Source organism: Danio rerio, chromosome 4, assembly GCF_049306965.1.
Source record: "Danio rerio strain Tuebingen ecotype United States chromosome 4, GRCz12tu, whole genome shotgun sequence".
NCBI lineage: Eukaryota > Metazoa > Chordata > Actinopteri > Cypriniformes > Danionidae > Danio > Danio rerio.
In genome coordinates, this window is record NC_133179.1 from 68,107,300 (window position 1) to 68,119,945 (window position 12,646).

The 12,646-nt window shown below is 37.4% G+C and overlaps 1 protein-coding gene, 1 long non-coding RNA gene and 1 other non-coding gene across 4 annotated transcripts in view; 2 read left to right on the plus strand and 1 right to left on the minus strand.

Annotated features, from left to right (window-relative positions):
• LOC137491262 (tripartite motif-containing protein 16-like) overlaps positions 1 to 12,646 on the plus strand; it is a 496,597-nt gene that overhangs the window by 471,044 nt on the left and 12,907 nt on the right. The window lies entirely within an intron of this gene.
• LOC100001152 (uncharacterized) overlaps positions 1 to 12,646 on the minus strand; it is a 45,258-nt gene that overhangs the window by 19,344 nt on the left and 13,268 nt on the right. The gene's annotated exons all lie outside the window — the stretch shown is intronic.
• Positions 115 to 2,716, plus strand: LOC101882257 (uncharacterized). 2 transcript variants are annotated; one of them, XR_012402711.1, is made up of 5 exons: positions 115 to 278; positions 407 to 453; positions 770 to 873; positions 2,129 to 2,200; positions 2,658 to 2,716. It is a non-coding gene; the product is annotated as an uncharacterized lncRNA (long non-coding RNA). The 2 variants fall into 2 exon arrangements; XR_012402710.1 differs by lacking the exons at positions 2,129 to 2,200; positions 2,658 to 2,716 and adding an exon at positions 583 to 673 and having other exon boundaries at positions 770 to 874.

A 12,646-nucleotide genomic window follows, 5' to 3' on the forward strand; every position in this document is an offset into this window, starting at 1 on the left:
AGTACATGCTATTTTGGAAAGACAAAATATATTCATAAGCTCTCAGAAAATTCAATAAGACAATTAACTGCACAATTACTTGAAATGTGTGGATGGGATTACATTATTTGTTAACCCAAAGTGAGTTTCTCTTTCTTTGCAGTGTTGGATGCCTGATTGCAGTTCAACTCCAAACTCAGTTGGACCAGCTGATCAGTGTCTTCAGTATTACCACAAGCTACTGGGCAGATGTGTGGACACGACAGCTATGAGCCAAACTTGGGACGTTTGGTTTTTAGGTAATACCAGTGACAAAGTATTCAGTAAATTGCTTATAATAAAATATGCTCACTGCTTACCCCCTTATAGTTAAGTTGTTTGCAGTTTCATTGTTGGAAAAATACCATACTTTTTCCTTTTTTATCAGCAGGTGGAGAGACCGTCTGGGCAGCAGAAACAAGACAACTAATCATAGTTGAGTTGAGATTAGTATTATTAACTTGACTAGTTTGGTTGCAGACTTGTTCAATACTTAACAATTTGTATAAGTTACAAGATCAATGGTCCTGCTATCAATGTTTTTGTAACTTAAATTCATTACAGTTTAGATACAATCAAATGTCCAAACCATCTCTGAGTGTATGACATCAAGGAAACAGGATCAAAAGATCATTCATTATAGGCCGTTTCATAGGTAACAGCACATCCTTTGTGAAAAATAATTTATTTTTGTGTCATCATCACAAGACAAAATACATTTCAACTGATTTCAGTTGGTTATATTTTCCAGGTCATTCTGTTCTCCTGGTGGTGAGGATGTGCAGAGGCTGTATTTGTGCAGCTGTATTCACACATACAAGTAGCCGACAAAGAGTTCTGGAGCAGGACAGACAGGTAGTTCACAGTGGCTAGGCTAGAAATTTATACTTGGGTGGCCAGAAAGTGGCCTCCGCTATTTTGGGGGGTCCATACAAATAAACCAGTGTAAGCTATACTATTGCACTGAAAAAATTAAATGAAAGAATTAATTAATTGGTTGAACACAAAATATTTTAAAGAAAGCTTGAGTATCAAGGTGGCAATATACAGTATCTGTTACATTGTAGTACATGAGCTGGCTAATACAGACTCGTAAATGTTTAGTTGTTAAGATTAGTTAAATACTAAATCCTATACTTGAGACCGGCTGCATATACAGCTTTAACTGAACTGAATTTAACTAGAACTACACCAGCATTCCAAGTGCTCTAGACTAGCTTTTTGCACTGGTGCGTCTAAAATGTTTGATGGCATTGCATTTAACACTGCAATTTTACATGTTAAAATTACAATCCATATAGGCAATATTGACTTGTAAATGATTAATAAAAATCAGGTCAACACACATTATGGGGATTGTGTGTAGAATTTTGAGGAAATTAATGAATTTAATCCATTTTGAAATAAAACTGAAACATTAAAAATGTGGAAAAAGTGAAGCGCTATCAATACTTTCCAGATGCATTGTATATGGTTTTTAGCGCGTTATCAAAGACTTAAAAAAATAGTCCAACATTATCTACAGCAGCAAAAGACCCTCCACATCAAAAGCTACTGGTCAGCTCACGATTCAGCAAACATCTGAAAAACAAATAGCTCATTATGCCTTCACAAGAAATCAGTGTTTTTGAGTCTAATGAAGATAGTACTATTTTATTAAATTATTATTTAGCCTGGCATGTTTACTGTTACAAAATATTTTAAATGTTTCTTAAAATAAAACATATTGTGTTCAATGGGGAAAAAGTAGCTGTTTTTTACACAGAGATAAAAAAAACACATTTCAGAGCAGTAATCACAATACTGTGAAACTGTGATATTTTTATCTAAGATTATACCCCCAGAATCCTATACCTGCTCATTCCTAGCCAGTTAGTTAAAGCATTCAGTCAGAGTTTTTTTTATTATTTTTTTTTCAGTTGTCCTATATTCTGTTTTTCTTTGTTCTTGGAAATGCTGCTGTGCATGAAAATGTGACGATATATCCAGGTTCTATAGTTAATTCTGAAATAAATCTTAAAATGAAACAATATTTAAAAATGCAATATTTAATGTGTCAGACACTAAATAAACATGTCAATTCATTTATATTAATCTGATTCCTTAACAGGGCAGCATGGTGGCGCAGAGGGTAACACGTTTGCCTCACAGCAAGAAGGTCGCTGCTTCGAGCTTCGGCTGGGTCAGTTGGCGTTTCTGTGTGAAGTTTGCATGCTCTCCCCGTGTTGGCGTGGGTTTCCTCCGGGTGCTCCGGTTTTCCCAAGTCCAAAGACATAGGTGAATTGGGTATGCTAAAATTGACCATAGTGTGTAAGTGTGTGTGAATGAGTGTGTATTGTTTGCAGCTGGAAGGGCATCCGCTGCGTAAAACCACAGATTAATAAAGGGACTAAGCCCAAAAGAAAATGAATGAATGAATCCTTAACAGTTATTATTGGTATAATGAGCAGCAGTTGTCATTTATGTAAATTAACCATTTGAGCGTGCTTAGTTTGGGGTATGTTGTGCCATTAAATTGTCAATAGGTTTTATTTTTTTCTACATTTTAAATCTGCTTTAGCTTTCTTCTTTCCTATAAACCTGGAAATATAAAATATATATATTTTTGGTTTTTAACAAATTGCTTATTTTATTCTTAGATTGGTGTACGCTGATGGTCTGCTGAGAATTCTGCTGCGTTGAAGGGATCCTCCTGTCAAGACAACCTCTCCAAAGAACAATAGGACTAGTAAGTAACATCTTAAACATACACTACTGTTTCATAGCTTTTAGGTTGGTATGGTAAATTCTCTTCTGATAGTGTCAGCTTTATTTAATTAATACAGTCAAGCAGTAATACTGTGAATTTAATACAATGTATATAATTAATAGTGTCACATGATCCTTCTGAAAAAATAGTATTCCAATGTACTGATTCTCTCCTCAAGCTGTTTTTTTTTTTAAATATAAAACATTTTAAATAAACATATTTTTAGTATTCTTGATATATGAAAAGTTTATTTTTAAGAGCATAGTATTTATTTGAAAAAAAAAAAAGTTTGCTCTTTGATGATTGCTAACAATCAGACATGTTTCTTTAGAGCAAAAAGAATTTGTGCAAAAAAGTATTCTCACTGAGCGTTGTCCAACTGTGGTCAACATGTCATTTAAGTTTTCAAATAAGCCTAAAAGACTTGATTAGCTGCATCAGTTGCATTTAATTAGAGAGTTGAATATATAATTTCTTAATATATCCTCCTCTATAGCCTACATATAATAGAAGTTGTTTGCTGAAAAACCTTTTTGTAGCAGAAATAAAGCTATGATTAGGCCCACGCGGATTTTTCGCAGAACTCCGCAGATGTTTAGCCTATCATTAATTCTGTTTATTTACTTGAGTAAATGTGTGTAAATCTATATTTATTCAGTTTTTTAATTATTTCAATAATATTGTTGACTAATGTGAAAATGTTCATCTGATTTATGTACAATGAGGTTTGTACAGTAATATTTTTTGTCTTACTAGATATGTTATATGAAAAACTTGCTTTATTTACCAAATAAAGTGAATCAAATTGGATTTGCATTTTAAACATTAAATAAAATTAAAAATATATAATTTTTTTATTTCATATATTAAGGTTTTAGTTATGATACTCCCAAAATAATTCCGCAGAAATCCGCAGACTTCCACCAAAATTTTCAGCAGAAGTAGCAAAAAACATCCGCAGATTCCTCCTGGCCCTAGCTATGATATATTAAATGTGGTGTACAGTGTGACATTTTAGTTGACGAAACTTAGTTTAATTTGCATGTAATGTGGTATCTGAAGATTAGACATATATTTAGATACACATTTATACTAACACAATAATACTAAAAACCCCAAAAAAACATTCATTATGATTTCACAAGGAATTTAACTTTCAAATGGCTTTTCTAAAAATTAGTGCTCAGACACACTCTTTAAGGTTAAATTAAATTACACATTTTAGCTAGGCACTTGCATAACGCATACTCCAGTTATATGTCATGAAAGAAATAATATATATTTGTGGTAATATGAACTGCTGCAATGCTAATCTTTCTCCTTTTGGTTTCTTGCTTTATTTAAGGGTTCCCACTACAAGGATTAGATTTGGCTACTGCAGTCCCGGTTTGGACCAGCATCAGTTGTGAAGACTAAAGATGAAGAAAACATACAAGAACAATTTCGAGGATGGCGACACACTTTTTATTCCACCTATATATCCCCTTTTATGTGGAAGCAACATTCCACAAGATAAAACAAAACTAAATGACAGGTTATTTCTTTTAATTTTGTCTGTTTTCTTGGAACATTGTACACAATTTACAACTAGTTTATATATATATATATATAGGTCAGAGCAAGAAAATGTTATTTTTTCCTTCTGGAGAAAGTCTTATTTATTTCATTTCGGCTAGAATAAAAACAGTTTTGAATTTTTAAAAAACATTTTAAGGTCAATATTATTAGCCCCTTTAAGCAATTTTTTTCGACTGTCTACAGAACAAACCATCGATATACAATAACTTGCCTAATTACCCTAACCTGCTAGTTAAGCTAATTAACCTAGTTAAGCCTTTACATGTCACTTTAAGCTGTATAGAAGTGTCTTGAAGAATATCTAGTCTAATATTATTTACTCATTAGAAATGAAACTACTTATTAAAACTATTGTGATTAGAAATGTTAAAAAATATTTCGGTTTAACAGAAATTAAGGGATTTTATGTGTGTGTGTGTGTGTGTGTGTGTGTATATATATATATATATATATATATATATATATATATATATATATATATATATATATATATAATGACAAAATCTGTTTTGTGTCGTGCATTAGAGTTTGCTTAAAAAAAATAATTATCTCTGAGAAAGTATTGTTATTTTATATTATTGATGTTTAATTAGTTCAGAGGAGATTGCAAATTGTTGAATGCCATTTATAAAAAAAAATTGACTACAGACTTTAATAAGATTTTATCAGACAATTATTTTAATTTGTATGATTTTATTTACTACTGTAAATATTGTTTGCTTGGTATTTATTTTGTGTTTGTGTCCTGTTTTATTATTGTAACTCCCTGAAGAAAGTATTTTGGATACTGAACACATGACTGGTATTATCTTGTATTTTAAGATTATAGTCTTGGAAACATGCATTTTCTTTAACACTATTTAAGAAATTATAAGCATTATAACATGTGCTTACACAAGTTATTTGTGTTTTTACTATAGTAAACTATAGTCACCTTAGTGTACATGTTTTGAAGTACTTGTAAATATTCCTATGGTCTTAATGTAAATGCTGCAATGGACTTTGTATTTAAAATCTTAGTTGCACATTAGTTCAGCCATGGTTATAGTACAACTTGTTGGTTTTCTTTTAAACGTGGTAAAACATGGTTATGTGTGATAAAAGTATGTTAATTTATTTGTATGTTTGTGAAAATATTAATAAATCTTCAACTTATTGAGAGTGGTGTGTCGTGTTTATTATAAATAAGCAGCTGCTGCAGCTAGTGGTCCATGAGCAAAACGCCTGAGAACAGCGCCTCCGCGGAGCGGCCGGTATTTTCGGTTGCGTCGTCCAAACGTCGGCCGGACAGCGTTTCCGATCATTTGCCGACGTCGCGGCGACATTTTGCCAATTAGCAAACGCTCCCTGAGCGACATCGCACCGATGGAATTTTGAAAATCGGCACGACGTCGGCCCAACGTATGTGTGCTGTCTGGGCAGGAGGTTGATTTAACTAACTCTTGTCACCTGTTTTGGAACCAACATACTCGCGGTAAGCAGGTTTTGGGTAAATCAACCGAGAGTTTAGGTTTTAGCAGATGGTAAATTAACCCAGCTTTCTGGAATACCCCCCTGTTTGCTACTAGCAATCACACATGAACACATTATTGAATCTAAAGACTTTACATTTTTGTGCACTAAGCTATGATTTCGTAAAATAAACAATGTATTAGATCATGAAATATGATTAATTTTTGTAAATTTATACAGTTATATAAAACTTCCATGTTTTTCACAGAAAGATTCTGGCAACCACAGCTGCTGGTATTTTTTCGGAAATTTAACAGATATTTTATACAATAAGAGTTTGTTAATTAACACTCTCTTGGTGTTGACAATGTTAACACTTTCAAAAGTGTTATTTTTAACACTTATAGTGGTTCCCATATAAACTCTGAGGGAGTGTTAATTTTAACTCCAAGGTAGTTAAATCTACTATCTAAAATTTGCAGTGCACAAAAGAAAACTTGACTGGTGAGCTGCAGAAAACGCAACATCTTCAGTTATTGTTATCACTGAAAATGCACTGTGTACCCTCTTTCCTCGATAAGACCTAGCACTTTAATATAGAACGACAAATGACCATGTGACAATCTTGGCAACATTTAAAAAGACAAAAAAAAAAAAAAAAAAACATTGTTCATTGCCTTTCCTTTTTCCCCATCCAGATGAAGCTCCAAACATAATTATAACAGATGGATTAATGGTAACAAATATTCAACTTTTCTATGCCACAAGTTTTTTTTTTTTTTTTTTTTACAAAACTATAAATATTCCTTTTAAAATTATGACATTTAATCTCTTTTAAACCCATTGAACAACACTTTTTCAATTACAACTATATTGTAACACTTTTTTACTGCACTTCAAATGTTGTTTACACACAGACTTTTCTATTCTTACAGACTTGCATGTACCACTAAAACAATAAAAATTAAAACAATCATGCAATTTTTTTACTAAATGCAAAAATTACACAAAAAAAATTGTACATAAATCCACAAAAAACAAACCTGAAAACAATTGCCCTTAAAAACGAAAAACTACACATTGTCAACGGTTACTTATCCCCTTGGCACAAACCTATTTGACTTAAGCAAATGAAAAAATAAAAAAAATAAACATTTACCAGATAGTAACCATTCACTTTATTCTCCAACTACGAAAGTAAATGGCTATATGGTTCTAACATTTTAAATATTATTTTCTCTTTAACAGAAAAAATTATAATAAAGATTTAGAACCACTTAAGAGTAATTAAACAATAATGAATAAATAAATAAATAAAAACTTAACTACAATTTTCTGTTTTACTGAATGATCCTTTAAAAGCTACTCACCGGTCTCTTGCAGCACACTGAAAACTGTTATGCTTTTGCACGTCAAACTCAACGACTCTGCTGTTGTGGTTGGCCTCCTGCAGCAAGGCCGTAAAATAACGCACATTGCTCGATTTTCCTTGTAGCACTTCAGACACGTCATGTACGCAACCCCCTACTTCCAAACACTTTCTCTTTGACTCAGCCATTACTCTGTGGGACATACGAACACACATCATATCTTGCCCATATCCCTCCATTGCCAGCACGGTATTCTTATAGGTCGCCATTTGCAATGACTTCTTCAGCTAAACTACAACATGCACCATTGCAAATAATTCTGTACTATACAACTACACGCCATTTTACACTGTACGCTGCTCCTATACAACGGCTGGATAAACCAGCGGTTTAGAATTTCACTTAGCTACACATATCTCGTAAAACAGGAAGGAACAGCAAGGAACACGGCAACATCCATTAATTACACATTCACAACAAGGTCCCAAACATTGTTGTTTCAAATATACATTACACAACATTTTGCCACCACCGAAACAAGACTTATAGTATAAAAACATACCGCACTAAGGTCTCCTAATGTTGCCGATGTTGTACTTTCTTCTCCTCAAGTCCAACGACGATCGAAACTCCCAATGCCAACCGCAACTTCAAACACTTATAGCTTTACCAGGATCGTTCAAAGCCACCATCGCGCCCTCCTATTGGCTCACCACATATACGCGTCGACGTCCGCGTCTGCGCATCTTCTTCTTTAGGTTTTAACGGCAGCTGGCATCCTGTTTGTTGTGTTACTACTCCCTTTTGTACTATTTTTCGTTTACTCTATATTCTTTTTTCCAATCCAGTTTCCCTTAGGAAATTTATATATTCATATATATATATATATATAAAATAAACAACCCCTTTTATAGTTGAATGGCATTAATTTGTTTTTAAACCTACAGGGTAATTCACATATTTTACAATCTAAAGCATAATATAAGAACTTTTTCTTTGAAAAAACAACACATGGTGTTTTTATCTCTGTCAGTGTTCTTTTAATATGTTTAATCCTTTCTGTGCAAATCATATAGTCAATGCCACATGCACTGTAATGTGTTTTATATTGACAGTTCATTTTGACATAAAAATAGCTAAATGTTCATGACATTTAAAGAGTTGCATTTTTGCTGGAGGAAGCTTTATATATGAGGCAAGGAGCCCCGAGGAGCAATCAGATAAGTAGAAATATAGAGGACTAAAGCCCACCTAAAATAGGCCAAGGCCATAGCTACTATTATTTTCTTTTTGCACTTCACAGCACAAAAGGTAAAAATAGCCTACTTCAAGAACCAATACATATAATAACATGTACACATTGACACAAAATACATCATTTATTTGATGTAGTTACTATCAAAAACTTAAATTATACCAAAAAATCGTCTTGCATAGGGCTGTCAAATGATTAAAATTTTTAATCAGAATTTTCAGTGGATTGATCAGGATTATTCACTATTTGCAACTACACCTGAATCGTAACCATTTTTTTTCTGAAATGCATACCAAAAGATAAAAAATAGGACACAGATACATAATTTTCATATTATGTCTGTTTATCAAAACAGCCAAACAATTGTGATTTAAATCAAGCTGAAACATTCTACACACCGTAATATTAGTTTTTGCTATGTCCCACCGCTTCCTCTGGCATTCCTCTTAACCAGGATGTACAATTTACAGTATTCAATTGAACAGTAAGCAATAAATGTAGTAAAATCATAACAGTGGCCTACCACATTTTTATCACGCACAGTTTGAGTCATCTGTTGGAAAAAATAACTGTTGTGTTTGTGTGGAAAAAATATTTTCAATAAACTTTTGAATCAAACCAAAAGAACAATCTTTTACCTTTATCTCCATTCTTTAATCCAGTTGCCCAAGCAAGCCTAACTACTATAACATGTTGCACTGAAACTGGTCTTTTTGTTTGCACATAACTTTTCAAATCTACTGAGCTTTCTCATCTTTCAGCCAGTTGCTGAGGCAAACTAACTTGTTCACATTTTCCTCCAACTGCAACCCAGTACTGGGAAACATCCATACACTCTCATCCACACATATACACAACAGACAATTTAGCTTACCTTATTCACTTATAACGCATGTCTTTGGACTCCCAGAAAGCGCCACCTTTTGGTCAAAAGTGCTTGGCCCCTTAATTGCTGCTTGCAGCTATATTATCATTACTGATTGTATAAGCAAAATATCAAACATTAGAGAAGTCAATAATGCTGAGTGATGAAAAGATGATGCAGACCATGACATGAGCTTTAAATGGATGAGTTATCCGGCTCTGTTTTCAATGGTTAATGATGAGTCTCTGTTACTGCGCTGTGTCGCCACACCCTCAGCCCCTGGAACGACCCCTCATTCCTGCAGGCCGGTGTGCCTCTGGGACAGGCGTCCAGTCACGTTGTTGTCTCAACAGATGCTTCCAGCACAGGCTGGGGAGCCGTGTGTCGCGGGCATGCAGCTGCGGGCCTGTGGGTAGGTGCCCAGCTGCATTGGCATATCAATCGCCTAGAGCTGTTGGCAGTGTTCCTTGCTCTCCGCCGTTTTTCTCTGGTGCTGGAGCAGCAACACGTGCTGGTCAGGACGGACAGTATGGCGGCGGCAGCGTATATCAACCGCATGGGGGGTATGCGCTCTCGCCGCATGTCTCTGCTCGCCCGCCGTCTGCTCCTCTGGAGTCACCCGCGGCTGAAGTCGCTGCGCGCCATTCACATCCCAGGTATGCTCAACCGTGCAGCCGATATGCTCTCACAGCAGCAGATTCACTCTGGAGAATGGAGACTCCACCCCGAGTCTGTCCAGCTGATATGGGCACGATTCGGGGAGGCCCAGATCGATCTGTTTGCTTCCCCCGAGAACGCTCATTGCCAGTTGTTTTATTCCCTGACCGAGGGCTCTCTCGGCACGGATACACTGGCCCACAACTGGCCTCTGTATACGTTTCCCCCAGTGAGCCTGATCGTGCAGTAACTGTGCAAGGTCAGAGAGGACGAGGAACAGGTTCTGTTAGTTGCGCCCCTCTGGCCCAACCGGACCGGAAGAGGAGCTCTCCCTCCTCGCGACGACCCTCCCATGGCAGATCCTTTTGAGAGAGGACCTACTTTCTCAAGGACAAGGCACCGTCTAGCACCCTCGCCCCGATCTCTGGAACCTCTATGTGTGGTCCATAGACGCGAGGAAGACTTAGGTAACCTGCCGCCCGCGGTGGTCGTTACCATCACTCAGGCTAGAGCCCCCTCCACGAGGCGCGCCTACGCCCTGAAGTGGAGTCTATTCACTGAATGGTGTGTCTCTCGCAGAGAAGACCCCCGATCTTGCCAGATCAGTGTTGTGCTCTCTTTCCTTCAAGAGAAGCTGGATAGCAGGCTGTCGCCCTCCACTCTCAAGGTTTACGTAACCGCCATCTCCGCTCACCATGATGCAGTGGCTGGCGGCACCGTGGAAAAGCATAACCTCATCATCCGGTTTCTTAGAGGCGCCAGGCGAATTAATCCAACTCGCCCCCCCTCTCCTGCCCTCTTGGGATCTCGCCCTCGTTCTCACGAGCTTGCGATTTGATCCCTTCGAGCAGCTCGACTCAGTATCCTTAAGATTTCTGTACCTGAAGACTCTGCTGGTCGCGTTGGCCTCCATTAAGAGGCTCGGGGACCTGGAGGCATTTTCGCGTGGTTACCTCAAGGGTTTTAGGGACCTTTGGTGATTGAGGAAACAACTCGGTGGGTGTTGTAGCACGCTTGCGGTGCCTTTTTTCCCTAACACGGAGAGATGTGCACCCTCCTGTCTGTCAGTAAAGTTCTCCATTCGGTGAGCCCTGCAGATTCCTCCGAGGCCCCCAGCACTGACTCAGTGGAGGAGTCACTCGCTGGCCCACTACGTTAGGTCTGCCCGCTGGTCAGCCCGCGTTTTTGGGTACAGGTGCCTGCTATGGCCGATCCCCGCTGGTGATCCCCATATGCTTTTCCGCCACGGTTAAGTTCCCCCCCCTGGGTGGACCTGTGCCTTCCCTATCCGCTAACCACCTTCTTATGTGCACTCCCCCTTCTCAGGGTTAGTCCATATGTAACTCCATTTGTCTCCCTATTGGGTGCGGATGGTCTCCGCAGCGTCCTCCCTACTGGGATGGCACGCTTCCCAACGTACTGTCGTATATTCCTAGAAATTATTAAGACGCTAGCGACTTCCAAAAAAATATACCTATTCCGTAAAGCTTCTTTTGAAGTGGGGATAAGTTAGGGCCAAGGGCACGTTGGAGGACCGCGCCTCCCATGATTTGGGTGCGTCACGCTTGCCTGACTGCCCTCTCATGGTGGGTGTTGGTAAGGTGCAATTATGGCATTATGGCGCTTTCAATGGGCTCCCATACGTGGATTTAGAACATTAAATCCACTTATAGTGCTGAAGTTCCCCCCGAAGGGGAACGTTCGAGGTTACTAAAGTAACCTTTCGTTCCCCGAGGAATGACTGTCCCTTAGCTGTTAAAAGTCTCTTCAGCTTAAAAAGGATAGCGTTTGCTGGCGCCAGGTGTGCTTATATGCTCAGTTAATTGGCGATGCAGCACACCTGCGCAAGCTTGCGCTGCCAATTCATTGCTTTCATTGGCCCGTTCAATACTCTTTCAGACGAGCAGCTTCTGAACTGAATCCTCCCATACGTGAATTTAGAACATCAAATCCACTTATAGTGCTTCCGTTCCCCTCCTCGGGAAACGAAGGGTTACTTTAGTAACCTCGAACGTTCTCTTGCAACAGAAACATTTAGTCAATCAGAACACATCGAAAATAAAAACACTATCATCAGCTGACATTACAGAAACAGCACTATTTTAGCTATTCAGCTCTGCCCTTATATTTGAAGCCTCTCTAAATGTTTGTGTTATGGGTTTAGTACAGTAAATTCATGCATTTTGTTTCTTATGCTGCAGAAATTCAATACAAAAAATGAACGACCATCCCAGAGTAGCTTTAAAAAAAATTTACAGTTTACTGTATGTAAAAAAAAAATACAGACACAGAATTGCTGCAGTACAGACTTTATATGCAAAAGAATATTACTGCAAGATATACAAACAGAAAAAGCATTTACATTAAAAAAACTAAGTAATTTTCAATTCTGCCTGGTCTTCTGCATTTGCCTGACTTATTCTTCTCTGGCTCGGCCTGGTAATGGTGGCCTGGTAATGGTCAACATAGATAATTTCATGTGGGACTATTCAATTTGAATCCTGTGTGGCTTAGGTTGAGTGGATGACCTTTTGTGTCTGATCAGAGGAACTCTTGAGTCTTAGAATTACCCTGGATGTTTGGATTTAGATTTGGAGTAAGTTGTAAATGCATCAGAGGATGTATCGATGAAAGTATGTGTTGTTTAATTCTGGATGACTATTAGGGCTTGTGCATTTGTGTTCATATTCTGGTCTTTGGTC